This window comes from Rhinopithecus roxellana, chromosome 11, assembly GCF_007565055.1.
Source record: "Rhinopithecus roxellana isolate Shanxi Qingling chromosome 11, ASM756505v1, whole genome shotgun sequence".
Classification (NCBI taxonomy): Eukaryota; Metazoa; Chordata; class Mammalia; order Primates; family Cercopithecidae; genus Rhinopithecus; species Rhinopithecus roxellana.
The window spans coordinates 114,143,521-114,165,397 of NC_044559.1; the positions used below are offsets into that span (position 1 = coordinate 114,143,521).

The window sequence follows — 21,877 nt, forward strand, 5'->3', positions numbered from 1 at the left end:
GGTGGGTGGGTGTGTGTGTGTGTGTGTGTGTGTGTGTGTGAATGACCTGTTTGTCTAGGTCAACATTAGATTTTTACCCAATATTTTTACCCAGTCTGTGTACACCAAGGCCCAGCAGGGCAGGGTGGTTACACAGTGTATGTAGCAAGACAAGCCATAGCCACTGTGAGAATGACTGCCCAAGAGGAAGGCAAGCGTTTAAATCTCCTTAGACAGGTACCGACAGTGACTGGAAATGCTATTTCCACAGTGGTCACCCAAGACATTCTCTCCCTAATCCTAACCAAGGAATAAGAAGCAAATTAAAGGCTGGGTACAGTGGCTGATGCCTATAACCCTAGCACTTTGGGAGGCCAAGGTGGGCAGATCGCTTGAGGTCAGGAGTTCAAGACCAGCCTGGCTAACATGGTGAAACCTCATCTCTACTAAAAATACAAAAATTAGCTAGGCGTGGTGGTGGGTTCCTACAATCCCAGCTATTTGGGAGGCTGAGGCAGGAGAATCACTTGAACCCGGGAGGCAGAGGTTGCAGTGGGCTAAGATCGTGCCACTGCACTCCAGCCTGGATGACAGAGTGAGGCTCCATCTCAAAAAAAAAAAAAAGAAAAGAAAAAAGAAGTAAATTAAACTCAGCACATATCAGTGTTTTGTTGTGGTCACGTGTTCATTTATATATATATATATATATATATATATATGTCCACAACTACAAGGGAGGAGGTGAAGGCAATGAGCAGAAGGCTTTCAAATCAAGAGCTATTTTGCTAAAATCAAATACGTCTCAGCTTAGGCTGCTATAACAAGCTGTCATAGGCTGGGGGCCTTAAACAACACTTGTCTATTTCTCACAATTCTAGAGGCTGGGGAGTGCAGGATCAAGGTGCTGGCAGATCAGGTGTCTGGTGAGGGCTCCCTTCCTGACTGGCACACAGTCACCTTCTGGCTGTGTCCTCACATGGTAGACAGCAGAGAGAGTGAGAAAAAAGCTCTCCTGTCTCTTCTCCTGGAAGCACTAATCCCATTCTCAGGGGCTCTGCCCTCATGACCTAATCAGCTCCCCAAGGCCCCTCCTCCTAAAACCATAAGGGGTTCAAATTTCAACATATGCATTTTGGGGGTGACACACACATTCAGACCATAACCAGTACTTCAAATATATTGATCAGGCCTACAATCTTCACTAGATAGTCAAACTTTACTGGAAATAGATATCTTCAGAGAAAATGCATAATTATCAGGATCCTAGACACTTAATAGACCATGGATAAAATCCTGCAGATAAAAGTTAGTGAATCCAAAAAGGTTTCTTGAAAAGCTAAGTAAAGGGTGACTCATCCAGAGTTTGACAGACACGGTTGGCATATGAAGAAATTTTAGAAAAAAAAAAATAGTTCACAACTGCATAAGACACACAGCCTATTCCAAAGCTCTCTTCCTGGCAAAGACACACTGTTCAACACCGCCCACTACAACAACAGATAATTTTTATTTAGTCTCATATAGGTCGGCTGTTCTGTTAACAAGTCTAAGTTCACACAACATTTTCTAGAGAAGGACTACATTATTCAACAGCCCCAGAAAGGTCCCAGTGTTTATTCTCACCTCAGATATCTATTTTCTTGTTTATGTTTCAATCATGAGTATTTAAGGTGGTGAAAAATCATCATTTAGCAAGAGAAGAGTTAGCCCAGGAAGTCATCCCCATCCCTGTCACCCATCAAGGCCTAAGTGACAAACGGTTATAGAGACTGACCTAACCTCACCTCGGTAGATATCGGCAGGCTCCTCAAGTCCAAGGTAGCAAATAAAAAGATTGCAGTAAGAATGTACCTTCTGACTGTGGTAGTTCCTTAGAGCGGTGAAGAAGAGCACCCAAAACAAGAATTAACCATTCCCTAAAGAGCTCTCTTTCTGGATATATCAAAAGAGCCCACAGTTCAAGTTCAAAGAGAAACACTCTAGCAACTTCTGAAAGCAGGAACTGTGTGCAACTGAATGACCTCATCCGGCACAGAAGCCAGAGCAAACAATGAAAAACAAACCGTACCAACTCTGGTACCAGTTACTGACCTTCCAGACCAAGGGATCTTGCTGGCGGCACTGGTAAAATGTACTTGTACGTAAAAAATCGGCTCCTCTACTTTAAGCAAATGTGCACGCAAGACCTCTCCAGCCCTACCATCCCCATTCCGACACTCACACAACCTGACTGCAGGAAGCATGCGTGAGTCAACCTCCAACTGGAGGAGGCCAAGTTCTCGCACTTCTTAGAGCATCAACACAACACCTACAGCATGGGGGCCTCAGACTAATCAGAACGGCCCTCCTGAGGCTGGGATTCATGGCATCATAGCCCACTTTATAAAATGTGCTGAGAATTTTCTGTAAGGAAGGGCTGTGTTTAATACAGCAGAAGACAGGTGCAGTGGTGTGCACCTGTGGTCCTAGCTATTCCAGAGGATCACTTGCACCCAGGATTTTGAGGCTGTAGTGCACTATGATCACATCTGTGAATAGCCACTGCATTCCAACCTGGGTGACAGAGAGACCACGTCTCTTTAAAATATATATATATATATATATATCTACATATATATTTATATATCTTTATATATTTATATATTAGAGTGGGTGTATATAAGCATATATACACACATATGCATATATACATGTATGTATGTATATGTATATATGTGTATGTGTACATACACATATGTGTATATATACATATATACACATATATACATATATATGAGTGGAAAAAAATTACAAGCAGAAGGGACTTGAGTTCCAGTCCCAATTCTGCCCAACTATATCTGCATGACCTCCGGGCTGAAGGATCATCCCCTCAAAAAAACAAGGAGTTTCTTTCCAGTTCTAGATTGTTATTACTAAATTATTAGGAAATAGCAAATATATTTCAAAGCAATAAGTATGGAATTACCATTGCAGAGGCACATACAGATGCCCATTTGGTGACATCTGGCCCACAAGTACATTTCAACTCCTGCACCAAGCCCAGTGCATGGCAGACACCAGCTACATCCCAGTGCCGCAGCCCTGCTCAGTCAGTGCACTGTGGAAAGAAACAGGCTCAGTGGAAAGCTCTGAAAACTGCTATGGTTTGACTCTGTCCCCCAAAGTTCAACGCAACAGTGTTGAGGCCATGAGGGCTCCACTCATGAATGGATTAATGCTGTTATCATGGAAGTGGCTTATAAAATGGAAGAGTTCGGCCCCCCTTCCTCTCTTGCCCTTCCACCTTCCACCATGGGATGATGCAGCAAGAAGGCCCTTGCCAGATGCAGGCCCTCGACCTTGGACTTCCCAGCCTCCAGAACTATAAGAAACACATTTTTGGCTGGGTGTGGTGGTTCACGCCTATAATCCCAGCACTTTGGGAGGCCAAGGCAGGAGGATCACTTGAGGTCAGGAATTCAAGACCAGCCTAGACAAACAACATGGTGAAACCCCATCTCTATTAAAAATACAAAAAAAAAAAAAAAATTAGGATGGCATGGTGGAACATGCCTGTAGTCCTGGCTACTCGGGAGGTAGAGGCAGGAGAATCACGTGGACCCCAGAGGCAGAGGTTGCAGTAGGCCAAGATCACACCACTGCACTCCAGCCTGGGCAACTCCATCTCAAAATAAATAAACAAGTAAGTAAGTTCCTTGTCTTTGTCTGTGGTATTCCATTACAGCAGCACAGAACAGACTACAACAGTGTCTATAAACAACGCTGTTCGACTCACACTTGATTCACTTGGATTCCTTCCAAATGATCATTGAGGAAGGAAGGAAGGAAGGAAGGAAGGAGGGAAGGAGGGAAGGAGGGAAGGAGGGAAGGAGGGAAGGAGGGAAGGAGGGAAGGAGGGAAGGAGGGAAGGAAGGAAACAAACAAACTAGGGCCCAGGAGTTCATCTGCTCTTTCTGCTCCTTCTCTCATTATCCATCCTTCCCATGACACAGGAAATATTTTGGTGCTCTCAACATGAAATGCCACAAGACCACGTTAGATACTTAGGGGTTCAGCTTCCCTCTGCTTATAAAAAAATGCAAAATATCAGTCCAGTAAGAACAGGATTTGGTTCAATACACAAACACTACGGAATATGCATGCCACCGTCAGAAAAAATATCGAATTAGTATTTAATAAATAGATCAAGGTGGTAATTTCCTCAGGCATTCTGACACAGTTATTCCCAACTGAATCTGTAAGAGTGAACTGTTACTCTTTACATTCTGTACCCTGAGACTTCACAATATGTACGCATGGTAGATATAATTTATCCAATATCTCAAAGCTGAACCCTGGTTTTGTTGTTTTAACCTACACATTGTTAAGAAGGATCTTCTGTAGGACATTTTGCAGACCGGTACAAAAGTGTCCTGGGCAAACAACATTTGGAAACCACGGCCCTCACCTACATTTGCAGAGTTCCTGCCAACTAGGAGTTTCCGCTGTCACCCAAGTCTCAGAACAAAGCCGTTGTAGCTGATCACAACTGTCCACCTCTCGGCAGCCAATCAGACTAGCAGGCCAGACATACTGTTTTTATCCAATGGACCACAACTGGCCAAGACAGGAGAGACTGAGAAAAGGCTTGGCACGCAGACCTCTCACAGATTATTAGTATATTTTAGTCAACTCCTAGAAAAAGAATTATGAAATTATACTGTTAGCATGAAGGGTAGGAAATAAAATTACTTGATTTTTAATAACATTACATCACACTTTTCCCCAAAGCGTCTCCACCCCCGACACAAGTCATATATGGCCCTATAAATTCTGTATGAAGATGGTGAAATCTCTTCCTAATTCGTATATAATGGGCCACAGCTAGCAAATAACAGGATGATTGAATCCAGGCCTGTTTATTCCAAAAATCATATTACTCTAGGCTACAGTGCGCCCCATTGGAGAACACACCAGGAAAAGAAATATGACCTCCTTCATTAACAGTCTTTCATACTGACCTTTAATGAGAACACTGACTTTGCTGACCGGTGAGAAAGTAGCTCATAAAACTAAGTTATCTGTATGAATCAATAATAAGCACTAAAGGCGCTGAGCTTCCTGCACTGAATAAAGCAGGTGGCATATTTTTTAGAATTTCTAGTTTAAGTAGCTTGTACTTCCCTGTATTAGGGATCACATGCTAAAGAAATTTTTTTTTCTTTTTTTGAGATAGAGTCTCGCTCTGTCGCCCGGGCTGGAGTGTAGTGGTGCACTCTTGGTTGACTGCAGCCTCCACCTCCCAGGTTCAAGCGATTCTCCTGCCTCAGCCTCCTGAGTAACTAGGATTACAAGCTCGTGCCACGACACCAGCTAATTTTTGTATTTTTAGTAGAGAAGGCATTTCACCATGTTGGCCAGGCTGGTCTCGAACTCCTGACTTCAAGTGATCTGCCCGCCTCAACCTCTGAGAGTGCTGAGATTACAGGTGTGAGCCACTGTGCCCAGCCAAGAAGCTTTTCAATGGAGAGCAATACAAACACAGCCAAGAAAAAGCACTGTGTGATGGCCTGGACACCAAGGGAACACCATACATGTCACAAACGAGCTCACGCAGGCACAGGGGCCCAGGGAAATCTAACATCTAAAGGATCTTTAGGGTACAGCTTCCAAACTTTTCTGACAGCCACTGACAACCGGAAAAAAAACATTTTACATCACGATGCAGACAGACACATGTGTGCACGGGCTCATAAAACAATACGAATACCTCATATGGGCACACATTTCCTAATCTACTTTATGTTTTAAAATGCGGGCTGTCACCCTCAGTATAAAAACACTGAGTCAGATTCAGCAAGGGATAAATGAATAAGCAAAGTGGTCTATCCATACAAGACAGATATTAGGCATTTTTCAGCCTTAAAAAGGAAGGAAATTGTCACACACGCTACCACATGGACAAACCTTGAAGACATCACGCTAAGTGAAATAAGCCAGTCACAAAAAGACAAGTACTTTATGATTCCATTTATATGAGCTCCCTGGAAGAGTCAAACTCACAGAAAGTAGAATGCTGCTTCCCAGGGGCTGGGAAGAGAAGGGAATGGGAAGGAATTGTATTATGGGTACCAAGTTTTGGTTTGGGATGATGAAAAAGTTCTAGAGATGGATGGTGGAGATGGCTGCACAACAATGTGGTTAAAATTGTTTACCTTGTTATGCATATTTCACCACGATTTTTTAAAATGCCACTAAAGTTGGCCAGGCGCAGTGGCTCACAACTGTAACCCCAGCACTTTGGGAGGCCGAGGCGGGCAGATCGCGAGGTCAAGAGTTCGAGACCAGCCTGGCAAACATGGTGAAACCCCCATCTCTACTAAAAATACAAAAATTAGCTGGGTGTGGTTGTGGGCGCCTGTAATCCCAGCTACTCGAAGGCTGAGGCAAGCGAATCGTTTGAACCCGGGAGGCGGAGGTTGCAGTGAGCAGAGATCGCGCCATTGCACTTCAGCCTGGGCGACAGTGCGAGACTACGTCTCAAAAACCACCACCACCACAAAAAGCCACTGAGTTAGAAAGCAGTGAACAATGGGAAAACGCTCACAAAATTATGGCTTTCTGTCCTATGTGATGTTGGTAAAACTATCACAATTGGAAAGAAACATTTACGGTAGCATTCTGTGGCATTAGAATCCTAACAGTGCAAATACATCTTTGTACCTTATTTTTTTTTCTATCTATAAAACAGGAACAAAGATATTTACCACAAAATGAAAGAAGATCGCAATGCTCAAAAACTATTTTGTTAGAAAAGTTGAGAATACCATGAAAACCTAGTAAGAACAGAAATGATCAGATCCCTGAATAGAGAAGGGGTATTTTATTAGATTAAATCTTCCCAGAGTATTTGGGATCAGCAATGTGCCTCTATTAAATACGATGAGAAAACAGAAATACTGATTTCAAGCAGACCGGAAAAAAATATATAATAATGCATGACTTTTTTTGATCAATAATTGTTTCTTCATGTTGTCAATGTATGCTTACAAGGAAGTTTCTCTATTCAAACACTTCCATTCACTGACAGAACAGTGCGTATGATGAAACCTTACAGAAAACATGCAAATGCGTTTTATGGTTGGATATGCCTCCTTGCCTCACAGGGCCCAACTGAGAAAATATTCTAATTGCATATTCTCAACGTGTAACTTACAAAGGTGTTTCTCTGTCAAATCCTTCCATTCCCTGACAGAAAACAGTTTATGATACATCTTAAAGAAAGCATGCTCACATTTGCATTTTATTGCTGAATTTTTCTGCTTGGCCTCATGGGGCCCAATGGAGAAAGAATCATGTTCTAATAACGTATTCTCCATGTGTGCTTACAAAGGTGTTTCTCTGTCAAACTCCTCCATTCACAGAAAGAAAACAGCTTCACATGAATCTTTACAAAAGCGAGCTTATGTTTGCCTTTTATAGCTACATATGTAAACTTTCATAGTACAAAGAAATAAAAAAAGAAACGTGCTAGTTTTCAAAATTGTTTCTTTTTAAAAACTGGATTTCCAAAGGTATACAGATCAATATGAGAGTGTTAGCCCCTGATTTTCAGGTTGAGATCGTAGGATTTCAGCTCCCAAGATGGCAGGAGAGGCCTTACTGTCTAACGCTAATCTCAGCTCATTTCCAAGTGCCAAGCCTTGAAACTCAGAACTCCAAATCTCTGCTTATAACGTAACAACACAGGTCCACATTAATAACCATGATGAAGCAGACCCAATGTTTTTAACCCCCAACGTGAACAAAAGTATTTATTTACAATCTAGTTTTCTGTGCGTTCTCCAATACTGAAGTCGTTCCCCTTTAAAATAAACATTTTTGGACAGTTAATATTTCTGTAACTGTAGTCAGCCAGGAAATACATTGAATTACATGAAGTTTATTATTAAAGGTGGTATGGCTAATGCCACCTAAAAATGGCTCCCTTCCCCCAGTTCTTCCCAACGGAACTTAGTCCTAAAGCTGACACCATTTTCATGTTTAAATAAGGGCTTCACGGGCTCTCAACCTTTACATCCAGAGCCAGTACGTCCAGGTACAAAGCTTTCTTTCCATTTGGAAAAGTTCATTAAATGAAATGGTAATGGCTCCGCTTTCAAGCAGAATGAGCAACTACGCTAACATTTCTGTTCATTGCAAGCAGGTTCCAGCCTCCCTAATGATAGGGAAGTTCCCTGAGGGCGAACATCCTGCACTTATCTGTGCCCTGGATGCTGGATCCTTCACGTGGAGCTGAACAAACATGAGCTGAATTAATACATTCCACAAACTTAATCCAGTCTCACTCATCTGTCTTCACTCTGCCAAACTTCTTTGAGTAATTTCCTCAACGTTAGAAATACAGTGAAGAAAAGTCTAGAATAAACAAGTTGCTTCCCTATCACGAATGCACATTTCCCTTGGAGATTCTGAAATAACACCACTGGCTTATAAATATGACAAGTCTTCACTGGGGGAAGAAAAGAAACCCATCAGACTTGCTGAGAGAGGGGATCTTGCCAAATTGCTCACTTTCTGGTCCTGTTTATAGAGTGAGTGATAGCAGTCTTCATTTGCGACATATTTTATGGAGTCCGGAAGCAGCTACTGGTCATTCAGAAGGCAAGAAGACCTCATCAATTGCACCCTCGGTCACAAGAAAGAATCATTTACTCGGGAATTCCTGTTCGGCAAAAGAAAAACAGAAGTATTTAAGAAGAGATTAGAACAAGGAAGAATGGGGCAGAATAGTATGCTTATCATGCCTGGCAAATCATTGTTGGGAACAATGACAATCAAATTCTAATCTAAAGAATGCTGCAAGTTAGCTCACCTGCGGTTTATCACTACCCCAAGTACTGATTACTCAATCAGAGTCTCCAAAAAGTACAGCACGTTTTCGTTCAAACGCAGACTGAAAATGACAGCCTTATTCACATTTCACTGTAAGACTTTACCAAAATTATAATGAAGAAAAAAAAAAAGGTACACTCCTTTTCTATTAATATATACAAGCTTCTCAGGAAAATCCCCGGTGACAAACACCTAGAAAAAACCCATTCATTGTAAGAAGCACTCAGCTCAAGTCCATAAATTGATTTTCTAAGATATTATCTTAATTTGCTTCTGAAATAATTACCAATTTGACATACCAATTGTGAAAATTAATTTCTTAAAATGTTAGCTTATCCAAAGAAGGGTCAGCCAGCTAAGCATCATTTGGAAGCACCCATATCAACGAGTAGAATTCCCTGAACAGAGGAAGGCACTGAGTCTGTGAATGAAAACAAACTGAACTCCTTTGGAAACAGCAATGCTGAAGAAACCGTATTTCAATCTTCAGAAGCCAGTTACCTGGTTGCTGTAAAGCAGTGCATATTTAAAGCCTCTATTGCAAAGTTAACGAAAATTTCACAATTAGAATAAACAGAGGAAACCAGTGAGAAGGTCATCTCAAAACGGTTCCTACCTCTCTACCCAGCTGGCAACTTCCCTAAAACTGCAACCCTGGGCTTTATCAAGCAAAGAAATGGAAATTCTACTTAAGTAAATCCAGAAATTTCCGTTTGTTGCATCACCCAAGTAAAAGCACGCAAGAGCAACAGAATTTCAAAACCAAGTTGGTTACTCAATACCCCACATTAGGAGATAAGAAGAGGATAAAACTGTTCTGTCATTCACTAGCTCCTTCCAAAGAAGATTTGGAGTGTGTTAAAAGTCATACATGTCTCACGCCTGTAATCCCAGCATTTGGGAGGCTGAGGTGGACAGATCACTTGAGATCAGGAGTTCGAGACCAGCCTGGCCAATATGGTGAAACCCCGTCTCTACTAAAAATACAAAAATTAGCCAGGCATGATGGCAGGCACCTGTACTCCAGGCTACTTGGGAGGGTGAAGCTGGAGAATCGCTTGAACCCAGGAAGCAGAGGTTGCAGTGAGCTGGGATCACGCCACTGCACTCCAGCACGGGCGTTATAGCAAGACTCCGTCTTAAAAAAAAAAAAAGTCATACATCCAACTAGGTAAATAAAATAGTATTAGAAAGCCAGGCCAGGTGCAGTGGCTTACACCTGTAATACCAGCACTTTGGGAGGCCAAGATGGGCGGATCACAAGGTCAGGAGATCAAGACCATCCTGGCTAACACGGTGAAACCCCGTCTCTACTAAAAATACAAAAAAAAATTAGCCAGGCATGGTGGTGGATGCCTGTAATCCCAGCTACTTGAGAGGCTGAAGCAGGAGAATGGCATGAACCCGGGAGGTGGAGCTTGCAGTGAGCCGAGATTGTGTGCCACTGCACTCCAGCCTGAGTGACAGAGCAAGAATCCGTCTGGAAAAAAAAAAAAAAAAAAGTCAAGGCCACCCTACAAAAGAAACAGCGAGTGTTATAACACAAGGGCTAATAGAATTTCCAGATCTCTGTATTATGGATTTGAGCTTCCTGGGGGCCAGGACCAAAAATGAAAACTTACATACTATACATTCTTAGAAAAAAAAAAATAAGTATCCATTTTCTCAAGGAAAAGAAAAAAAATCATGACATGATTGTCTAAAAGAAGTTTTCCACATGGAATGTTACACAAGGAACAATGCACTACAGCATGGATAAAAGCCTTTATTCATTCATGCCAGATAAAAGCACACTGAACACATGGCTGTTTTTTATTTAAAAAAAAAAAAAAAAACTGTTGAGGGCCAAAGGCACAGGATTATGCCTCGCCTTTAATTCACTAGTCTTTAAATCATTTTAATTCACTGAAACAAAATGCTAGCGGAATCCTCACACTTGGCCTCCCAGGATCCTAACTTCATACCAAGATGGAACTTAATGTATTCAGCAGAATATTCTTCCCAGAGATCATTTCCTTCTGTTGGCTTATTGAGAGCACAGTGATTAAAAAATTAAAACCTCCAGAACTCTTACTCTGTTGCTTTGGTAAGTTCAATAAGCAGTCTCACCAGGCTGAATGCTCCTGAAGTTACAGCAAATCAGAGCAAGAACTAAAGTAAATCTGCTGCTGGAAACAGCAAGTACAAAACCCAAAGCCTATGGAATGTAGGTTCTAGCTGCCGGGCCTGGGGAGGAGGAGAACAGGCAATTTGTAAATGGGCACGCACAGATCTGTAATTGGTCTGGTGCAGTGCTCGGAAGAAAAATAACAGAGCTGAGTAAGAGAGCGCCGCGGGTCAGACGCCGCATTTATAAAGGGTGGCCTGGAGGCCTCTGCAGTGCATCTGGTGCAAGCTTTCCAGAGAGGCGTCCGGAGAAACCAAGAGGCCCTGGGCAAGCACGTGAGTCGCTGCTCAGGGAAAATAGCAAAGAAGCCAATGTGGCTGCGGCAGGGTGCCAGGAGGGAAGCGACTGGAACCCGGGTCAGGCTCAGCTTCAGATGCATTCCACAATTCAAGAAGCAGTTGATTCAAGTCTCAGAGTTCCAGTCCACCGAATGCAGTGGAAAAATCAACTGGCCTAAAAGACGTTCATTCGGAGCCATCCCTGTCACAGCCTCATCCAGCCATCAGGATGTTCACAGCAGACATCTAACTCTGGCTGCCATCACCAGCAGGTGTCCACACCAGGGGCAATTTTAAAATTAATGCCCAGCCAGGCGTGGTGGCTCACACTTGTACTCCCAGTTCTTTGGGAGGTCAAGGCAGGATGACTGTTTGAGGTCAAGCGTTGGAGAACAGCCTGGGCACCAGAGCAAGACCCCATTTCTACAAAAACATAGTAAAACTCAGGTGAGCATGGTGGTGCACACCCACAGCCCCAGCTACTCAGGAGGCTGGGGTGGGAGGATCACTTGAGTCCAAGAGTCCAGGGCTGCAGTGAGCTGTGGTCACATTACTGTACTCCAGCCTGGGTGACAGAGCAAGACCATGTCTCAAAAAAATAAAATAAATATAAATAAAATCAATGCCCATTTATCATAAGGAGATAAGCTGTACAGAATTTGGTATTATTTAAAATTGCATAGGATGCTTGCCCAAGTTGACAGTTTCAACTCTGGCATATTGTTGACACATTCTTTGCGACAAAAGTTAACACTCCCAGTTATGGCACATTAGAATAAAACCCTGTCTTCAACCATAGAGAATATCAGCAGCAGCCTGTTTGCCATGGGTTACCAAAGGGATCCAAGGTTGCTAGGATAACTTCAATTTCAAATATCCTGCTTTGCTATCCCCGTAAATGCACATTTAGTTTTCAAACAATCTAATCCCAATTTGATAATAAACTGTGACCACACCTCTAGGAGATAAATAATGGTCCTTCCAAAAACAGTACCAGAGCGTGGAAGTATAAGTTACTGCAACCACATATCCACGTTTTTGGTTTGTTTTGGCTTTTTTGTTTGTTTGTTTGTTTGTTTGAGACGGAATCTCGCTCTGTCGTCCAGGCTGGAGTACAGTGGCATTAAATCTCGGTTCACTGCAACTTCCACCTCCTGGGTTCAAGCAATTCTCCTGCCTCAGCCTCCCGAGTAGCTGGGACTACAGGTGCCCGCCACCACACCCGGCTAATTTTTTGTATTTTTAGTAGAGACGGGGTTTCACCATGTTAGCCAGGACGGTCTTGATGTCCTGACCTGTGATCCGCTCCCCTCGGCCTCCCAAAGTGCTGGGATTACAGGAGTGAGCCACCGCGCCCAGCCTACCCACATTTTAACACTGTACTGAGTACTATTCCATGAAGCCACACTACTCATGCACCAACTTTATTACTGTACAACTCTATGAAGAAGGCACTATTATTTTACTGATAAGATAAAACTCGCCAGGCGTGGTGGTTTATGCCTATAATCCCAGCATTTTGGGAGGCCAAGGCAGGTGAATCACCTGAGGTCAGGAGTTTGAGATCAGCCTGACCAACATGGTAAAACCCCATCTCTACTAAAAATACAAAAATTAGCCAGGCGTAGTAGCACATGCCTATAATCCCAGCTACTTGGGAGGCTAAGGCAGGAGAATTGCTTGAACCCAGTGGGACGGAGGTTGCAGTGAGCGGAGATCGCATCACTGCACTCCAGCCTGGGTAAAAGAGCAAGACTCTGTCTGAAAAGGAGGGGAGGGGAGGAGAGGGAAGAGGAGGGGAGAGGAGAGGGGAGAAGAGGAGAGGAGAGGAGGCCAAAACTCAAGCAGGTGATTCCCTTGCCTAAGAGCACAAAGCTGGTAAATGGCAGACCTGGAAGGTGGGCCCAGCAGTCTCAATTCCAGAGCCTGACAAATCACAGTATTACTATTTCCCCATTTAAAGAAACCAGAAAGAGAAAAATTCTTCATCTGGCAGAAGTTACCTGGGGAGACAGAAGAGGACATATCCCTTTTGCTTGGCTAATAGGGCAGCCTGTGGCTTATTTAAGAGGCAGGGCACTGGTGGGGTAGAGTCGGAGATGAAGATACTGCAGGGAAAGTAGCTGCTGCTGCTTCTTAGTGACAGAAGACATGAAGCGCAGGACTGCAGCACAGACCACAGAACTCTGAAAACAGGATCCGAGCTCACCTTAGCGGGAAGTCACCACCCACCCACCTCCGCCCTTCTAGAGCTGAGTATTCTTTCACGTGTGGAAGTCACAAGCATGTGGCATGGCTCTCCATTTTTAATTTTTTTAAAAAGGGGTAACAGAAGTTGTGGCCAGACACATCACCCTACCCCAGTCCTAAAGATAGGGTGGGTGGGGCTGGAGGAAGAAGAAGAGGCTGGGCCTAACTAACCTGGGCATGTCCTTGCCAACATCTGCTGCCAGGAAGGAGGGGGGAAAGTTGACAGTGGAAGGAAGCTACAGGGAAAAAGGAAAAGAAACTACCGCACGAGGCCACAAGTTTGTCCACTCACCGGAAGAATCTTCCGTACGCGAACACCGTTGGGCACTCTCCTAGACCCAACACCACCCCTCAGGATCCAGGGCTGGGACACAATACAAAGTATAAAATGACACTCTCCCCAAAAGGGACTCGTGGTCACCATTGGTCATGGGAGTGTTTCATGGCAGGTCTCAGGAAAGAGGATTTTGAGTTCAGGAAGTGTGGGACTAAAATGATACCAACACAGAAATAAACGCTGCCTTTCAGCAGGAGTGCCTAGCTGCTCCAGCGGATCCAGATGCTGAGACATACTGGGTCTGAAACAAAGACTGACAGAGGGGCCAAGCAAGCCAGGCCCTCCTGATGCCCAGCCCGGCCCACCTAAATAAGCAGCAACACTCAGGTTCTGATCTGGGTAGCTCGTTGGTGTCTCAGCTGAGCAGCAGCAATGACTCAGGAATAAGCACGTACTACCTGTAGGACCCTCAGGAGACACAAAGATGAGGACGCCAGGGTCGCTGTCCTCAGAGCTGCCAACCAGATATGGAAAAGCGCAGTGTATAACCAAGTGAGCAGGCGAAAACACAAAGGTGGAGAAGGACTTCCCAGGTCCAGCTGCCGATGACAATTACGCTTTCGTACCCCACGGCCCTTGGCACCCAGAGTCTTTCACTCCATTTCACCATAAATGAAAAAGTTGCAAAACAAGACAACAGCCTGTAAGATGCTGGGATCCAAATAAAATAGTTGGTGCAGAAATTCAAGGAAGTGCATCAACTCTTCCCAAAAGGGATGGAGAAACCATGCCAAAAGAAAACCAGGAACACACATGTAGTGCTCTCCCCACAATTATAAACAGCTCCATGATACGGACCCTGTGAGGCAGGAGAATAGGGGCTGAAGGCAGGGAACCTAAGGCTGATTCACACTGACTTCCTAAAACTAAATCAAAAGGAAAACCCCAACTTTCCATGCCCTAGTAACAAAAGGACCAGAGGCTACCCCCTTTGCACCCCCCACCTTTTCTGCATGGCAGGTGAAAAACTGAAAGGATCTCTGCTTGGTCCCCTCTTCCATTCAGTCACACCGGTCATAGGCCAAGTCTTCATTTGCATAGGAGTATAACTTTGGAACTTCACTTCAGCCTCTAATTGGTTGCTTTGCGCAACCAATCAGATGTTGCCATAGGGTGTAACTCTGTGACTTTGCTTCAGCCTCTGATCGGTCCCCTCCTGCAACCAATCAGACCAATAGTGGGCCATTAGTTCATTTACACAGGGTGTACATCAAGTAACCAACAGGAAACCTCTAGATGGTATTTAAATCCCAGATAATTCTGTAACTGGGCTCTTAAGCCCGGATGCCCAGCCTGCTCCCACCCTGTGGAGCGTACTCTTGTTTTCAATAAATCTCTGCTTTTGTTGCTTCATTCTTTCCTGGCTTTGTTTGTGAGTTTTGTCCAATTCTTTAAAATGCCAAGAACCTGGACACCCTCCACGAGAAACACCTGGACCTCACCTCAGCCACCTCCACTCTTGCATGCCCCATCTTCCCCGCAGTCAACTAAGAATCAGACTTTCTCAGCCCCTGTCAATCAGGCCGATGAGTAGAAGGCGAAGCATCCTCTCCTTCCTCTCCTTCCTCTCTTCCTCTTCCCTCTCTCACCAGTCCCTGCCACCAAGCCTTTAGGTGAAGCCAGCCACGTACCCTGGGTGGGCCCAGGAAAAGCAAGTCCAGTCTCTCGAACATTCCAGCCAATTACAGAGGTACAATTACAGATGCTGCGTGTGCGGCTGCCCTGAGGTCTACAGAATTAGCTGATCGATGACAAAACAGACAGCCGTCTAAAACACACATTGGGAGAAAAGAGCTCTGGAAAGTGTGGCACGGAATGTTCTTTGGAGTTCAAATAACAAGTACACAAAGAGAGGCAGCCAAGCTCCACCCATGAGACAGACAAACCATGGACTCACCACAGAACCTTGTGCTGGTCAAATCTTTGGTCAGGATCTTCACTCATACACATAACAAATACTTCTCTGCAACCAAGTACTCATAAGTAGGGTGACCATATTACTTGTCAACCACAGTAGTCATTGCTGAGTGTGGAGGAAGCCTGTTAGTAATTACATCTGGACCAGGCTCCTCCCAAACCAAACAGGAGATGCTCTCTCCCTGCATACAAGGCACCCTCAGGGGGTTCTCCTGCTACGACCTGCTGACCCTGGATCCCTCTTGCTTGGGTGTGCAGGGGTGACCCCAGCCAGCAATCAGCTCCTGCATAAACAGGAACCCAGCAAGCAACAAAACAGCTGGGCAAGAGCACTGACTCTGCATCACTGTCAACTCCTGGTTACTGGTGACCTCCTGACCCGAATTCCTCATGTGCTAGTTCAACTCCTGACCTACAGCCTCACTCTCACTTTTACAACTCACATCCTCCTTATCCTCCTCCATCACCACTGAACACCTACCTCCTCTACAGAACACTTCTTTGCTTTTAAGAATCCTACCTGTAGCAAAGAATGTCTCTGTGGTAGACTTAAAAATAAAAGAAAAAAATACGAGGTGAGAATCCTGCCTGCCCATAGACTTGAGGCCTCCGCTCATCTTGGCCATGGCTATGGCTATAGACTGAATGTTCCTCCCCCGCCATAAATTCATATTACTTAAGCCCTAATCCCAATGTGATGATATTTGGAAGTGAGGCTTTGGGGAAGTAATTAAGTCATAAAAGTGGAGCCCTCATGAATGGGATTAGTGCCCTTAGAAGAAGAGACACCAGACAGATAGATGCTCTCCCTCTCCACCATTTAGGGATACAGCAAAAAGGTAGCCTTCTGCAAAACAGGAAGGGAGCCCTCACCAGACACCAAATCTGCCAGCACCTTTGATCTTGGAGTTCCCAACCTCCAAAACTGTGAGAAATAAATGCTGTTAAAGCCACCCAGTCTGTGGTATTTGTGACAGCAGTCCAAACGGATGAAGACAGCCATCCATACCTTTGAGCCCAGGGTTGCTCCTCCACTCTCCAATTAGACCCCAGAGCTCCAGTTTGGACCCTCTACCCCCACCAGGTTCCTAACCTATCTCTGTATTCTACCACTGCTTATCAAACTAGGTTATACTTCAGGTGGAGAAGACCCAAGAGAATGATACAGGTGACACATTCACCCCAATCCTGGGACAAACTCTCTCTCATTGAGTCCTATGAGAATTGAATAGTCTTGCCCATCAGGTGAGAGTGTAAACCACGTATGACATCACATCACAACACCAACTTGGGGGAGCAGACACTAACCTTTGTTCACACCTGTGTACAGGTACTGCACCAGGTGCTTTGCCTGGTGCAGTCAACACTGCAGAGATGAGAAAACTTGAACTTACCAAGGTAAAAGCACTTACAACATGCCGCCTAGGTCTATCTAGCACAAAGTTCATCGTCCTTTGAATGCGCCAGTGTTGGAACTAATAAATAACATACGTCTGAAAAAAGCGTGAGGATAATGGCAGTTTAAGACACAATGCTGGAACTCACGTATTTATTCTCATGTATTTATGCACAGAAATATATTCTCATATATTTATTTAGAAAGAACTCCCACATTTATCCAATCACAGGAAGCTGCTTAGCCCTAGAAGTCAAAATGTGGACAACAGATACAGTCGACAAAGACAGTCCTCATACATTTAAATAAATGCCTAGGCTTATGTTCATAGTATGAACAACTATTTTTCATGTTTAATGTTTTTAAGACTTTCCATTAGTATAGGAATTTGTCTTACACAAACACGCCCCAAAAAAGACAGTTTTTTTAGGATTACATATTTTAAACATTATCTTTTTTTCTGCTATAAAAACGTCACCACAACCCTAGTAACTAGGAAGTTTTGTTTCCTGTCCTTGTTTTTATTCTTCTGTGGTGGCAAGTGCCAGCATGTGGGGTAGGTAGCGTTAGGCAAGGTGGGTGACAGCAAAGGACACTGCTCAATTCGAAGCTATGGGAGGAGAGAGCTCTAGTCCTAGACTTGCACCAAGGAGCTTTGAGCTCTGAGTAATTCAGCAGCCCTGGGCTGTCGTTTCATCTATAAAATAAGAGGGTTAGGTGATCTCCACAGCCTCGTCCTGCATTCAATCCTATGATAATTGCTGAAAACTCCAGCATGGACCAATTACTAGTGTGACACACTTGAGAGAAATGGTGGGATGTGTATTTAAAGAAGACTATCTAATGACTCACCCATGAGTAAAAAGTAATTTACCTCCATTTTAAAATTCATATTAATTGGCGTGACATTAGTAGAGAGGGTGCCTAACGTCTGACAGCTATTCTGAAGAGGATATAAATAGGTGGTTTTTGAAACTAGTCAGCCATGTGCGATGGTCCACCAAGAAGCACATGCAGGCAACATGCTCCAGGCTGTGCGTGCAAGCTGTTCTGTTTCCAGCACAAACGGAGAAAAGGGGAAAAAAGCAGTCCTGGTACATTCAGTCATCACATATTTCAGCTGTAAGTATGAAACAGGAAGCTCACAAAGAATTGTAATTTAGAAGCATTTAAAACAAAACAAACAAACCTACTCCAGGCACAAATACCAGATAGCTGTAAAGCCAACTGTGGTATTTTATGACAAATTGTTTAAAGTCACCAGTGGGTCAGAGTACAAACCACGCCCACATGAAAGTCTTCCTGGACGTTCCCAGGATCTACCCATTCTCCTTCCCTGTGAGCCGGCTTCACACAGGTAAGTGGGTCCCATAAGCTCCCGGAGGCACCCACATCCAGCTCTTTGTGGGCAGCGCAAATAAAAAAAAAGACTGGCGACCAACCATCCTGAGAAACAAGAGGCTGACACTCAGAAAATCAACACCAAACACCCTCCCATGCCACAGGGTGACTTCTCACCTCCACTCCTCCCCGCCCATCACCCCACACACATTATCTCCCAAAAACACATCTGATCTTTATGAAATCTCAGCTGCAGGGCTGCCCAGGATGTGACTGAAGGGGAGTGAAAGGGGGAAGAAGAGAATGAGGGCTCCAAACCCATCCCAAGTGGATTCCTCCATGAAGTTTCCAAGAATTTAAAGAATAAGTGGTGAGACCGGGTGCAGTGACTCACGCCTGTAATCCCAGCACTGTGGGATGCCAAGACAGGCAGATCACTTGAGGTAAGGAGTTCGAGACCAGCCTGGTCAATATGGTGAAACCCCATTCCTACTAAAAATACAAAAATTAGCCAGGCATGGTGGTGCATGCCTGTGGTCCCAACTACTTGGGAGGCTGAGGCAGGAGAATCACTTGAGCCCGGGAGGCAGAGGCTGCAGTGAGCCGAGATAACACCACTGCACTCCAGCCTGGGTGACACACCAAGACTGTCTCAAAAAAAAGAAAAAAAAAAAAGAGTAAGTGGTGACTTTTTAAAAGAATGGTCAAGGGAATTATTTTTAAAGCTGTGGGTTGGCACAGGACATTCATCAAAAGAAAGAAACTATCAGTTCAAACTTACCTAGACATCTTTTAAGAGTCCTGAACCACCTATAATCTGAAAGCTTTTTCAAATACTAATAAGCCAGGCACAATTACCAATTATTAAAATAACAGTTATTATAGCTAGTGATTTCCATTGACCATATCTGCAATAATTAGAGCTGGTAGGTTTTTAAAAACGTAGATTTTAAGAGTATATGGAAAGTCCTTGAAAGGCAAGGTTTACGGGCTGTTAGGAATAAGGCATTCCTTTAACACGAAATAATGAATTTTAAACAGTAATATTAATAAAAAGGAAGAAATGAATGAATGAACAAATGAATCAGAAGGCAGTACCACAGAGTAAGAGCACATTCTCAGGGGATGAGGGGCAAGGGAAGGGAAAGCATTAGGACAAATACCAAATGTATGTGGGACTTAAAACCTAGATGACAGGTTGATGGGTGCAGCAAACCACCATGGCACATGTATACTTATGTAACAATCCTGCATGTTCTGCACATGTAGCCCAGAACATAAAGTAAAATTTAAAAATTTTTAAAAATTTTTTAAAAAGAGTGCATTCTCTGTAGTGAATATGTCTCAGTCCTGGGTGATCTTGGGCAAGATACTCAATGTCTCTATGCCTCAACATCCTCCTCAAAAAATGAAGCCAATTACAGTCCTAAATCACAGGGTTGTCGTGAGGATCCAAAAATGATGCATGTAAAAAGCATTTAACATGTTCAAAAGAAACACTTACGTACTAATGGTCCTTATTCCAGGATGAGTTTTGGTTCCAACTCTACAAATCATTAGCTATGTGGTCTTGGGCAAGTGATTTAACACATCTAAGCATTGGTTTATTCACCAAAAATGAAGAGTCTTGATTAGATGACCTCTTAATTTCTATGGCTTCTCCAAGCTCAAGACCTCTCTGACAACAGAAGCATCACTTTATGATTTCAAACTCTTTCAGGTTTCTAGTTTTCACAACTTTCTTTTACGACTTATTGGTCACAGCCATGATTTATATGAAACCAAGTGTTTGGTCAACAGCACGACTCCTCAAATGAGACTGTCACTGTGCGAATCCTAGAACCTACTTTATAATGATCCTTTTAACAATCTGGTTTCAAATAACACATTGCAGCAAAAGACAGGCTTGCCCATGATAGGTAGAATCAATCTACTTCCATTCTGGTGGACTTCCGATATGGAAGTTGTCCCAAAATCAAACTGCAGGTGTTGTATGTCACCGTGCAGCCTGGTGCTGATGGACCATATATAAATTAAATTCATTCGCTATGATCATGCTCCTTTCAAAGGAACTCTCAATTTCTTCCTAACGGAAACAATGCAAGCACCTACCCTCTCCTAACACTCTTAACAATGAAGTTGAGCGTTGCCATTAAAAGATCCATTTCTCAGCCAGGCACAGTGGCTCATGCCTGTAATCCCAGCACTTTGGGAGGCTGAGGCGGGCAGATCACCCAAGGTCAGAAGTTCGAGACCAGCCTGACCAACATGAAGAAACCCTGTTTCTACTAAAAAAATACAAAATTAGCCAGGTGTGGTAGCACGCGCCTATAGTCCCAGCTACTCGAGAGGCTGAGGCAGGAGAATCACTTGAACCCAGGAGGCGGAGGTTGCAGTGAGCCGAGATCGCGCCACTGCACTCCAGCCTGGGCGACAGAGACTCCATCTCAAAAAAAAACAAACAAACAAAAAAATAAACCACTCCATTTCATCTGTATGTTTGCAGAAGAAAACACAAAAATATTTCAGGCGTATTATTCTTCTCTAGTTATTTTAAACTCATCACTGACTGATCTTTTATAAGAAAAGACTAAGCATGAATGTCTCCTTACAAGTCAGAAAATTTTAAATGATGATTGAAAAAGATACTCTCGATCATGGTCTGCACCATCACAGGGAATTCTATCTCCTAAACCTAGGTCATTCTCTCCTAACTTAGGTGAACAGGCACCCAAATTATGTGAACAAGAGAGTTAGCACATATGCACAGAATTTAATATTGCTGCCACTTAGGACTTAAATAACAAAATTAACCTGACACAGTAACATCCATAGAAGACCATGTAAACGGTAATTAGCTTTAATAACAGGAGGCGCACACAGTGACTGCAAGAACCAAACCAATCTTTGCTTTTTTCTGTTAATTCTTTAGATGCCCCTAAGCTGTATCAATGTTGTCAGTTTTCCCTGACACCCTGGTCAGTTTAAATCTCATCTCACGCTCACTGCCATCTCATTAAGAGAGAAGAATCAACAATCTCTAATGAAATAATTAATTCAAACAACAGTCATCGATGAATGCCAACGGCACTGGGAGAAAGATCGATGAGGAAAGGGTCAAGCTGCCACCCACCACAGGACCCCAACGCTCAGTTTTAGAATCACTACACGAGACAGTCAGACCTTTTCCCAAGCTGATGCAACGTTAAGCCAGATGATACCACCAACAAATTAATCCTGCCAAAAACCCTGCACATGAATCTGATCAAGCTTTCATGATAACTTCCAGCTTATAGAAATACAGGGACTAGCGGGATGAGTTTAAAAGAAAACCAGCA

The 21,877-nt window shown here is 43.7% G+C and overlaps 1 protein-coding gene across 9 annotated transcripts in view; it reads right to left on the reverse strand.

The window, feature by feature from the left end:
• The window catches only part of FAM107B (family with sequence similarity 107 member B), a 265,481-nt gene that overhangs the window by 53,928 nt on the left and 189,676 nt on the right, over positions 1–21,877 (reverse strand). The window contains exons 2-3 of one of the 9 annotated variants that reach the window (XM_030940497.1): positions 14,830–15,041; positions 8,533–8,683 (exon numbers count right to left, since the gene is read on the reverse strand). The exons of 3 other annotated variants lie outside the window; for them this stretch is intronic. The gene's annotated coding sequence lies outside the window, so the exon portion shown is untranslated. Of the gene's footprint in view, positions 1–1,763; positions 1,966–2,070; positions 2,209–8,532; positions 8,684–13,301; positions 13,401–14,829; positions 15,042–21,877 lie in introns of those variants that run through there. 5 more of the 9 variants (XM_030940498.1, XM_010365961.2, XM_030940499.1 and 2 more) reach the window with 5 other exon arrangements.